Consider the following 10655-nt stretch of genomic DNA (forward strand, 5'->3'; position numbering starts at 1 on the left):
ATCAAGTTAATCAACTGGGTTGCCTCCCAGGTAGCGCTTGTTTAACGTCACAAGCCTGTCCCAAAATCCTCCAGCACCCTTCAGTAGATGCAAATATTTCTGACCAACACCCATCAGTAGGTGTATACCGTTTTCATCAACACTCATCAGTAAGTGTATGATAGCATAGTATCCTTCAGTAGATACTTATCCACCTAGCATCCGTCAGTAGATGCTATAGCCAAAAGTCTAAAAAAATAATTAAAAAATGTCCAAAGTTTATAAAATTACATCACCCATAAATAAAAATTAAAGAAATTAATGTTCTCAAATCGCTCGGATGCCTCCCAGCAGGCGCTCTTTTAACATCACTAGCTTGACCCAATAAAGCTCAAGTTCCATCTTCAATGTTGGTGCTCATCTTATTGTCATCACACCAACTCATCAGCTGCTTCCGGTCCACCTTCTTGACTCTCCTTAAATATGGAGATTCAATCTCTATCACTCCATTCTCTTTATAGTCTTTTCACAATCCACAACTTGTTCTTGAATCTTACAGGTTTACCAAGTTTGAGTTGTGCTTGAATCAAGTCATCATGAACCGTCCTTTCTTTGCCATCTTTTTCTTCTTCCCTAACCTGTGACAAGAAATTTTTTTTACCTTTGAAGCCCGGCTTTGCAGCTTTAAAGCTAGTCATGGGTACATCTTGACATGTAGCTTTACGACTAGCCTCTTCCTTTTGCATCTGCTGCTCCTCTTTGAAGACATTAAAGACCACCCTTTCTTCTTGGTCTTGAAGCACTGTCATCCCTTCATCTAGATTGATGATGACCTTGGCCGTTTTCATAAACGGTCTTCTAAGAATAATTGGAGTCAAATTCTCCTCCATCTCCATCACCACAAAGTCCAACAATAATTTTAGTTTGCCCACACAAACCATAACGTCTTCCACTACACCATAAGGCTTCTTTGAAGATCCATCCTCCATTAGCAAAGTCACCCTTGTTGGCTTGACTTCAAGATCACCAATTCACTCAAATAGAGATAAAGGCATCAAATTAACACTTGACCCTAAATCAAGTAGGGCTTTCCTTGTCTTCTCCTTCCCTATGATGCAAGGAATGGTAAAACTTCCTGGATCTTTCACTTTTGGAGGAAGTGGCTTCTTCTTAACAGCTTTGCACTCATCAATCTCCTCATCTAAAAATCTTTTCTTTGTGGAGACTGGCTTCATATGCTTGACAAAAGCTGGAATTTGTTGCAATGCTTCATTCAAAAGTAGATCAACCTCCAATTGATTGAAGATATCTTTAAAATGCCCAAATTGTCTCTCTTTCTCTATTCTCTCACAACCTTTTGGATAAGGAAGAATTTTTTCAAATATTTTAAAAATTTTCTCTCCTCTCTTTTCTTCTTTTTCTTTTCTCTCATCCTTTCCTTGTCTTTCTTCTTTTCTCTCTACTCTCTCTTCTTTTTCTTCTTTGCTCTCTAACTGAACTCTTTCAACATTCACACTCACTAAAACTTTACACTCTTCCTTAGGGTTAACCTCAGTATTAGCCCAAAAACTCTTATCAGGCATATCTTCCAACTTCGTAGCTATTTGGCCAACTTACATCTCCAAGTTTCTAATGGCCGCTTCAGTGCTCTTGTGGTTTGGAATAGTGATGACAAATTTATGAACACCGAAAAACGGCGCCAAAAACTTGTTTAACCTTTGGCAAGTGTGACCGAATCGTATCAAGTAATAAACTTAGTAAAGCCAAGTATCGTTCTCCCAAAGGACTCACAGCCTAGTTAGTTATATGATTTGTTGATTATTTAAGACTTGTTAACGATTGATTGTTGGGTTTAAATGCAAAAGACAGTAATTAAACATGTATGCATGAATGTTGATCAACGGAAAAGAGGAAAACAAACACTTTAATGAATTAAATGGATGAGTATGTTGTTGGGGTAATCAATTTCATCTTATCCACTCTCATATACTTTAGGAATTCATCATTCTTTTCATCAATGTTAATGCCACTCTCTAAATCACCTTGCAAGAAAGCCTATCCTTAATTACGAGTTCATACAATTCCTAGCATCCCTAATAATTAATTCTGAAGCACAGAAGCTTAAAGGCAACCAACCCTCATATCCCTATGTCTAGGCCATATGCTATTGGGAGAATTTCCCCAAATCTAGATTTCCCCGTATGTTCCCATATCGACAAAATCAATAATCATGACATCGAATGAGTTAAACAATGCATGCTTTGAGCAAAGAGGAAAAACCCTAACTAATGATGAAAGAAAGCATGTATCATAAATATGATGTTTAAACACAAAATTCAATATATGAGAGCTTTAAAAGATTACATTGATTCCCCAACAACAATACAAAGTTTAGTTCGCTATATTCATGGTGACATTAGATGAACAATAATGAAAGAATGGAAGACATAGAAAAACCCTAGAAAGAGAAGAGGAGAGCCGTCACCACCTCCCAATCTACCCCTAAGGGGTGAAAAGTGTGTTTCTGCTTCCTCCCAGCCAAAGATACAAACCCTAGGATGTCCTAAAGCTTATATACTATTCTAAAAAATATAGAAAATTAGGCCCAAGCCCATAAAATTAACAGAAAACCGGTCCAAGCCCATTTAGAATGGCGCTCAACGCTATTTTACCGCTGAGTGGTACTAGCGCATGATCCATTTTGCCCCCCATCTGTTGTTTTGCCCCTCAGCGGTGATTTCGACACCTGAAAACTGCCGCTCAGCGCCAAATTACCACTCAGCGCCACTCGGTCACACTTTTTCTCCATTCTAGTTGATTTCTCAGCATTCTGGTTGACTAGTTGACTTTTCTGGTTGATAGGTTGACTTTTCTAGTTTCTGGTTGACTTTTCAGCACTCCAATCATTCGGTACTTCAATTCGTCTTTCAAATCGTTCAATTAGCCTACAAAATCAAGGGAATCTTGCACAAAACCATTAAATTCACTTTCAACTCTCTTATTCACAAAACTAAAGAAAAAAATATGAGTTCAAGCTAGTTTCTAAGTCTTAAAGGTTGCTTTTGGTATCAATTTTAAGCATAAAAATAACGGTTTTTCAACTGTTATCACAACCCCAAACTTAAAACTTTGCTTGTCCTCAAGCAAACAAGATGTAACTCAATCTTCCATCAATCCATATAATGGTTCACCACATTCAAAACTCCCTTTTCAAGATAAGTAAGTACTCAATTAAGTTCATTGCAAAGATTTCAATCAAGGCATGCACATGCATTAATCCATGTTTTCTATCTTTTTGTGCTAACAATTGTTTATAGGAACTTGTTTTCCTGTGTATTGAGGATATAGTTCGAACTAGGAGCAAAATCACTTCGGAACCTCTTCTTGAAGGATTGGACGAAAGTAGAAGTAGGAGGAGAGTTCAAACATCTAGAGAATTATTCCCTCCTCTGGAAACACTTCTACAACCCTCACCACAAAGATCTAACCAAAGCACTGAAGATATGGCCGAAGAGAACAATGTTAGACGTACTCTGGTGGATTATACCACAGTTGTTGGCCCTCATCACTTTAATAGCAATGCTAGGCCAAGGGTCAATTCTGCAAACATGGAGGTGAAACCAACGTTGATACAATTGGTAAAGAGCAACCAATTTAATGGACTGTCACATGAAAGTTCATATGAGCATCTAACCATATTCAACGAGATTTGTAACACTGTGAAGATCAATTGTGTGCCGGATGACGCAATAAAGCTTAGCTTGTTTCCTTTCTCATTGGGAGGCAATCAAAGTTATGGTTGAATTCTTTTGCGGAGGATTACTGAATAGGAAGTTGTGGTTTCAAAGTTTCTTAACAAGTACTTCCCACAGTCCAAAGTCAACAAAGGGAAGCAAGAGACTTATTCTTTTAGAGAAGGCATGGAGGAGACACTAGGTCAAGCATGGGATAGGTATAAGAGCTTCTTGAGAAAGACGCCAACTCATGGCTTTGACGAAGCAACAATAGTCCTTCTTTTCCTTGGAGTTCTTGGTTCACAAACCAAGTTGATGCTAGATGCCTCAGTTGGAGGTAATACTAAATGCAAGACTCTAGAAGAAGCCACTGAATTGATTGACAACATGGCTACTAATGATAATGAGATGCATAATGAGAGAGGAGCTCCAATTCAACATAAGGGAGTTCTACAATTGCAATCAATTGATGCCTTGCTTACGCAGAACAAAATCATAACTCAATAGTTGGAGAATTTGATAAAAACACTTGCTCAGTTGCGAAAGGAGATAAAGAACGCTGCACATGTTCAACAACTTTGTGAACTATGTGGTGGTGACCATATCAATGGTCAATGCACTTTTCCAATGGAGGCCTTAGAAGATTTCAATTTTATGGCCAGTCAATTTCAATACCACCAAGGGAACTACAACCAAGGGTGGAAACCTCACCCAAGCATGGGTCAAGGTCAGAATGGACAAGTTGGACAAGCAGGACAATTCAATAGACCATAGTAGCAACCATCAATATGACAACAAGTATCTGCATTGAATGAGAAATCATCAAAGCTTGAAGAAACTCTTCAATAATTTATTCAGGTGACTATTTCCAACCATAAAAGCACTGAAGCTACAATTAGAAATTTAGAGATACAAAAAAGGTGATCTTTAATGTCTTCAAATTGGAGCAACAGATTCAAGAGAAGGAGGCTAGTCATAAAGTTGCATGTAAGGATGCACCCTTGACTAGTTCTAAAGCTGCAAAATCGATCATCAAAGGTAAAAATTGTTTCTTGTCACATGTTAGGAAAGAAGAAAACGATGGCAAAGGAAGAAAGGTTCATGATGACTTGATGGAGGCACAATTCAAACTTGGCGCACCTGTAAGATTCAAGAACAAGTTATGGGTTGTGAAAGATTTCAAAAAGAATGGAGTGATTGAGATTGAGGCTCCATATTCAAGAAGAGTCAAAAAGGTGGAATGGAAGCAATTGATGAGTTGGTGTGATGAAAGAAAGATGAACACCAACATTGAAGATGGAACTTGAGCTTTATTAGGTCAAGCTAATGACGTTAAAAGAGCGCTTATTGGGAGAAATCCCAGTGATTTGAGAACATTAATTTCTTTGATTTTGTTAGTTTGGTTATGTAATTTTATAAACTTTGGGACATTGATTTATGTTGTTTTAAGACTTTATGGTATATCATCTACTGATGGATGCAAGGTGATTGAGTATCTACTGACGGATACTATGGTATCAGACACTTACTGATGAGTGTTGATGAAAAGGGTATACACCTACTGATGGGTGTTGGTAAGAAAGATTTGCATCTACTGAAGGGTGCTGGAGGATTTTGGGTCAGGCTCGTGACGTTAAACAAACGCTACATGGGAGGCAACCCAATTGATTGACTTTATCTTTGTTTGTTTGTTTTGATTCTGTTTTAGTTGCTTTATAGGGATTGAATGTTTGAGTGATGTGAGAAACAAAATTCATTGGGGTAGAGAGAGGCATTGGTAAAGGACACATAGGGCGAGCTAGGAAGAAGAAGAGTTGGTGCCGCAAATGTTGCTCAGTGGTAACTAATGCCGAGAGCGACCGCTGCAGATTGGGTGGACTGTTTTGTTTTAATTGGGCTTAGCGGGATTTGGCCCATTAGGCCTCTTTTATACCCTAGGGTGCGTTTTGGCCACCACTTTCAGATTTCACTCTTCCCACACACTCTCAAACACTTTCCCAAGTGTTCTCTTCATTTTTCCCTTCTTCCCCCTTCACAAAAACTCTTTCACTCACTTTTGCATAAAATTTTCCATCCAAGTTTGGGGTTTGGTGAGAGCATTGCTGTTAGGGGCTGATTTTTGCACATTCCTAGAGAATTCTTCATTCATCTAGCATCTCCACCCAAGTAAGTATAAGCGTTTTACATTCTAGGGTTTTTGAAAGCATGAATTGGTATGAACATTGTTGTCTAAGCATGATTCTGGAGGGATTTTGATTTTTATGCATGATTAGATCAATTAATTACTGTTTGGACCAATTAATTTGCTTGATTTGGGTCTGGAACTAGGAAGATTGCATTTGGGTGGAGATTAGAACATTTTTAGGGCATTTTGCAAAATCTGCAGAATCGTCGCTCAGCAGAAATTTCCCCTAAGCGCGATTCTGGCAGAATGGCTTTTGTGCTTATTTTGCTTACTGGTTTTGATGCATAGGTTGCGCTGAGGGGTTTTGATTTGCCTTAGCGGTGATGGGAATGGTTTTAGCGAGTGGTTTGTGGTTTACTAATGCTTAATGATGTTTCTTGTGGTTTTGTGAATTCTGTTTGATGTAGGGATGACGTCCTCATCGGGCAGGAGGATTAAGACTTTGGGATCAAAGAGGAAGGATAAGGAACCAGACCGCTCCTATTCCAACAAGTTCCTTTCCCGGAAGCATGAGCGCCACTTCAATTTTGTCCACGATAGGAGGCTATTAATGGAAAGAAGGCTGGACTGATACCTGATTTTGCTCCACAGTTTGGAGAGCAATTGGAGAACACGAACTTGGGAAGGCTAGCCACTTATCCTGCACCAGTTGACATAGCAGTGGCAAAATAATTCTACACCAATGCAAGGAGGTTGGGTGATTATCCTACTGAGGATTATTTGAGCTATGTTAGAGGACACGCCATTCGGTATGACCCTAGTTCTATCAATAGATTTTTAGATACTGAATGGGTTTTTGAGCAGTGTCAGTTTGCTCTAAATATGGAAGAAGGAGCAGACTTTGGTGATGTGGAGAGTGTGCTATGTGTGCCTGGAGGGCACTTTCAGAGAAACAGAAATGGTGCAGTTGTGAACATCAGGAGAGCTTATCTAACTCCTCTAGCAAAGTATTGATGGCATTTTCTCGTGCCAACATCCAGCCATGCTCACATGTTTCAGATATTACTGTTAGCAGGGGACTTCTTTTGTAGTGTGTACTCAGAGGGATGGGCATTAACATTGGCCAGGTCATAGCCAATGAGATACAGGTGTGTGCCAACACTATGAACAACAAGGCACCTTTGGGACATCCCTCTTTGATTACACACTTATGTGAGCTAGCCGGGGTGAATATCTCTACACCGGCATTTGAGAGGCCTAGGAAAGCTATTGATGAGGCCTATTACAGACAGTATTGTGGTGGTGATAAGGCAGCTCAGCCAGTACCACCACGCCATCCTCGCAGATGAGAAACTTTATCTGCTATGATGGTTTGCTTGTGATTTATGCATGATGAGTATTGCTTGATGATGCTTACATATTGATTGATGTTGAGATTGTGCATTATATGTTGATATACAGCTGGTTGTTCACAAGTTATGTGAACAGATGCATAATGTTGTGATTGTGATTATGATGCTAACAAGGATGTGTATGTAGAATGATTGGATGAGCTTATATGTGAGGTTTTGAACTCCAGAGTTTTTGTGATTGAGTTCTATTACATTGAAAGCATGAATGACTTTGCCCAGGTTTCTATGCTTGAATCACTTGCTTGTATGTGTCATATGATCAAGGCCATTTGTTGGTAACCCTTTATTAGCCAAATGCATGTTTTTAGCCCAATAAAAAAGAGCATAATGTGTTCTATCCGTTGAACCCTTTAGCCTTGAACATGATAGAAAACCCTTTTTGAAAAGCTTTACCTTGAGTTGAGTTGAAAAATATCTTGTGGTATGGATAAATGTTCAAGTTTGGGGTTGTTGGGAGGTCTAAAAAGGGAATATGAAAAGCATTGAGCTAAGCATGTGAAAAGCAAAATAAAAAGGAAAGAAAAGAAAGAAAAAGAAAGGCTCAATGCAAAAGAAAGTTGGAAAGAAGGAAGAATGGTTGTGTTTAGATGATTCACTTAACTCAAGGATTTTGTGATCCAGAAAAACCAATATTCTTGTTAGCCCAGCCACATTATAAGCCATAGAAAAGCCCTTGTGATGATACTTGCTTGTGAATGTGTTTGATTGTGGTTAAATGAAAGACAAAGTTGATTTATGTGACATTGTGATAATAGAATGAATGAGTGACCTCTTATACACTTGTGTGTTTGAGTGAAACACTTTATCTGGTGAGGAAAGATTCCATGAGCACATGATTACATCTATGCTTAGTTAATTGATCATTCATGAGAATAAATTTTTTGGATACTATGTGATTATGTGAACACCAAAGCATGTGTGCATCTTGACTAAATTCTCTGTGATGAGCTGATTTGAGTAATTACTTGTCTTGAAAGAAAGAGTTTTTAATGTGGTAAACCATTGTATGGATTGGTGGAAGACTGAGTTACATCTTGTTTGCTTGAGGACAAGCAAAGTTCTAAGTTTGGGGTTGTGATAACAGTTGAAACGCTATTATTTTTATACTTAATTTTGACATCAAAAACAACCTTTATGACTTGGAAACTAGCTTGGAATCATGCTTTTGCTTATGTTTTGGAAATAAGAGAGTTGGATGGGTTTTATGATTAGTTTTCCTTGCTTTTGCAGGAATTGAGATGAAGTAGATGAAAGAAGTTGAAGTAGTAAGGAGATGGACTCAAGAAAGGAAGTGAAAGTGCTTAAAAGAAGAGCCACAGTCACCGTTGAGCGCAATTCTACCGCTGAGCGGGATTCTGAAGTCCCGTAGTCACCGTTAAGGGCCAAAACTGCAACTGAGCGTCAATTCTGAAGACTCACACTTACTGCTGAGTGGAAAAAGTGTCTCTGAGCGCTATTAATTTAGGCTTGGGCCTATTTTCTATAATCTTTAGGAAACTATATAAGGTTTTAGCCGAATTAGGGTTAGTATCTTTGGACAGAAAGAGGCAAAATCAACCTTTCTTCACCCCTTGGAGGAGGATTTTGGATGCTCAAGCTCTATTCATCAACTTCTAGGGTTCTATATTTCATTCTTTCATTGTTTTTCATCTAGTTTCACCATGTCTATGGTGAACTAAACCTTCATTGTTGTTGGGGAACCAATGTAATCCTTTGAAACTCTCATGTATTGAATTGGTTTTATATTCACTAGTACAGTCAGGGGATACGGCACCGGTTATTTTCGTCATTCGACAACGGTTCCTGGACCGAGGCATATACAGGCGAGACAAAAAGTCCAGAGTTTTATGCCTCGGTTCGAGACCGAGGCCCAAAGTTGAATGATTTCGCCTCGGGTCAAGCCAACCGATCCAGTATGTCACCTCTACTGTTTCGGTTGCGATCATAACCGAGACAGGTCTTTTTTTTTTAATATTAATAATAATATTATTATTATATTTAAATAAAAATACAGTGTTCGGTTGAATTTGAGAAAATCGATGTTCATCTTTGGAAAGGAGATCTGGCATGAGGAGCATGACTCAAAGGAGAAGAACAAGCTTCATGGTTCACCTGTTGCTCGTTTGGAAGATCCAGATTCGGAGGAACATTATTATTATACACCGAAATTGACGAAGAAGCTTCGCCAGGACCGCCTCCCATCCCCGGCAGAGACCCGCCGACACCACCCTGCTCGTGATCAAAACTGGACCAGCCGCCATCAGTGAGCCCACCACCCCGCCGCCAACGATCTGTCCCTGGCCTCCCGCGAGATAGATGGTGAGACCGGTGGCACCAGGAGGGGATGGTCTGGGGAGAAACGAACCGGTGAGGGAGAGGACGCCGCGCAAACGAGCCAGGAGCCGGTGAGGGAGAGGACGCCGCGCAAACGCCTCCGCGCGAACTGGACCACACAGTCGGTGATGTCCGCGCCGCTGGCAATCTCCATGGCGTGGATTCGCATCGCGTTGGGGCTGTCTCGGGTGACAAATCCCAGATCCGCACTCTCGTTCATGGAAAATCCCAGATCTGGTTTCCTCATCGGAGAGAGGCGAGTAAACAGGAAGAGTGATATCCCAGATTTGGTTGACTCAACAAAGAGAAAAAAAAATTTAGGGAGAAGAAGCTGTGTTGGGCGTGCAGATTAAGTCAAGGTGAATGAAGCTACTACCTCGGTTACCAAAGCCCGAGGTAATATCACAATATTGCACCGGTTAAAAGCAATGGCCGAAGTATAAAGTCCCCCTTAAACACCTCGGTTCTTGAAGAACCGATGTCGTAGCTGACCTGTCAGTGGTTCAGGCAAAAAAGCAGGCGAAAAAAGCAGGCGAAGAGCAGGCATTCACAGGTGCATAGGTCTCGGGTGCCCAAAAAACCGAGGCAGTAAGGCTGTTTGAAAAGTTGTGAGACAGGACGGCCTGATTTGCAATGATATATGTTTCGAGTTTTCTATCAACCGAGACAGTACAACCATTCTGCTTCGGGTGAACTGATGACCGAGGTATATAGGGTTTTATGCTTCAGTTTTTCGTAACCGAAGCATATACGGCGCCTTCAAAAGTCCTTTTTTTACTAGTGATTCTATATGCTTTCTTTCATTAATTGTTAGGGTTTTTCTTCTATACTTTATGAATGGTTTGTTTAACTCATTCAATTGCATGATCATTGATGTTATTTGTATGGACACATATAAGTACATCTAGAACTAAGGAAATTCTCCCAAGAGCAATATTACCTAGACATAGGGATAGGAGGATTGGTTCTGTTTAATCTTCTGTGCGAATGTAATGCATGAATAATTGCTAGGGAGACAAGACATTGTAAACTAGAGATTATAAGTAGACTTTCTTCGCCGAGACATTGGGT

The 10655-nt window shown here is 39.8% G+C and overlaps 2 pseudogenes; both read right to left on the reverse strand.

The window, feature by feature from the left end:
- Nucleotides 1-370: 370 nt before the first annotated feature.
- Nucleotides 371-1562, reverse strand: LOC124827758 (uncharacterized; annotated as a pseudogene).
- Nucleotides 1563-9293: 7731 nt separating this feature from the next.
- On the reverse strand, nt 9294-9831 carry LOC148196568 (AT-hook motif nuclear-localized protein 19-like; annotated as a pseudogene).
- Nucleotides 9832-10655: the final 824 nt, after the last annotated feature.

This window comes from Vigna umbellata, chromosome 6 (genome assembly GCF_029865625.1).
Source record: "Vigna umbellata cultivar VRB3 chromosome 6, Vumbellata_1.0, whole genome shotgun sequence".
Classification (NCBI taxonomy): Eukaryota; Viridiplantae; Streptophyta; class Magnoliopsida; order Fabales; family Fabaceae; genus Vigna; species Vigna umbellata.